We start from the raw sequence: 1,711 nt of genomic DNA, 5'->3' as shown, positions 1-1,711 counted from the left end.
TGGAGGCAGGCATCTTCAGCTGCGAATGAAGCCGAGGTGTACATCTTCAGCTGCGAATGAAGCCGAGGTGTACATCTTCAGCTGCGAATGAAACCGTGGTAAACATCTGCAGCTGCGAATGAAGCCGTGGTAAACATCTGCAGCTGCGAATGAAGCCGTGATAGACATCTGCAGCTGCGAATGAAGCCGTAGTAGACATTTTCAGCCGCGAATGAAGCCGTGGTAGACATCTGCAGCTGCGAATGAAGCCGTGGTAAACATTTTTCAGATTCGAATGAAGCCGTGGTAAACATTTTTCAGATTCGAATGAAGCCGTGGTAGACATCTGCAGCTGCGAATGAAACCGTGGTAAACATTTTCCAGATTCGAACGGAGTGGAAGCAGGCATCTTTAGATGCGAATGAAGCCGAGGTAGATACCTTCAGCTTCGAATGGAGCGGTCGCAGGCGGATCCGGGGCGATGCATCGACTTATTGTGTAGGTGCATCGGAGAAGAGACTTATTGTGTAGGTGCATAGGATCATCCCGTATTCTGAACAGACAAGTTTTTTCCGTGCCATTCGATTCTTGGGAGGGTTGATCGTGATCGGTCCTACCCCCTCCCCTTTGAATCCGTGCTCGCATCAATGGGTGAAACTGTTATTGGAAGGCTGGGAGAACACTCGCGAATCATGTTGCCCATTACACGCGTAAAATTCTCGGTGATTACAGACATCATGCATGAGAGTGATTAATCACGTTATTCTAATCCTTTTTTTTTAATTCTCAAGCATTCATGGACATTGTCTTCACTCATGGTGTTTGAACCACACGATCCGCAGAACTGCCTATATGCTGTCATGTTTCTTGGGGTCATGAAGCAAAAAATCTTATTTCACAGCCCCCCCCCCCCCACAAACATTTCAATCAGACGAAAAGCAAATATTGCGCATAAGATTCAAAATGATGCTCGCTTGTGTGCATGAGATGTCGGTAGACACTACTACTACTACTTAACCATACATGCATCTCGCACACATTCCTCTACGGAATTTCCAACGAATCGGCACATGCCGGAATGTGTGTTCTGAGTGCATTTGAGGCCTTAACGTATTTAAAAAAAAATTAACGATATTAAAAAAAATTAACATCTAAACTAATAAATATCTTCACAACATCCAGTCTTCTGTATATCTTGTATTAACAAGTGGAGAGCGACATTCATGTCATATATATAGCCCTCTGGTGGCTCGTCGTCAATGAGCTATTAGCTGATCGGTTTCACCGTCCATTGCACGGTTCCGTTCGGCATATATACGCTCTAGCGAAGGAAAATCTCTATCTCCTCTATAGCTTAGTGGTCAGAGCACTCGTCCGGCAATCGAGGGACCCGGGTTCGACTCCCGGTAGAGGCAGAGATGAGGTTTTTTTCCTTCCTTAAAAAAAATTAATATCTCAAATAATAAATATCTTCACAACATCCAGTCTTCTGTATATCTTGTATTAACAAGTGGAGAGCGACATTCATGTCATATATGTTTTCCAGTTGCGCTTGTTTCGTGTTCATGCTGCCATCTGTCTTTCATTTTTGAAGTGAAGATGGAAGTGTTTGAATTTTCATGTCATGTCAGTATCGTGTTGTAGGCCTACTTTCTTTCTGCGGAGACAATTTTTCAAATGGAAGACCAGCTCGCGTTTGCACCTCGAATCTGGAAAACCGGTGAAAACCAAC

The 1,711-nt window shown here is 44.1% G+C and overlaps 1 non-coding gene across 1 annotated transcript; it reads left to right on the top strand.

Annotated features, from left to right (window-relative positions):
* Nucleotides 1-1,322: 1,322 nt before the first annotated feature.
* TRNAA-GGC (transfer RNA alanine (anticodon GGC)) lies at nt 1,323-1,394 on the top strand. The gene has a single exon. It is a non-coding gene; the product is annotated as a tRNA-Ala (tRNA).
* Nucleotides 1,395-1,711: the final 317 nt, after the last annotated feature.

Source organism: Pholcus phalangioides, unplaced genomic scaffold (genome assembly GCF_987345545.1).
Source record: "Pholcus phalangioides strain wild (caught in Gottingen) unplaced genomic scaffold, Ppha-v1.0 ptg000003l_1, whole genome shotgun sequence".
NCBI classification, from domain to species: domain Eukaryota; kingdom Metazoa; phylum Arthropoda; class Arachnida; order Araneae; family Pholcidae; genus Pholcus; species Pholcus phalangioides.
The sequence above is the reverse complement of the archived record's forward strand: the minus strand, read 5'-3'. Positions and strand labels throughout refer to the sequence as shown.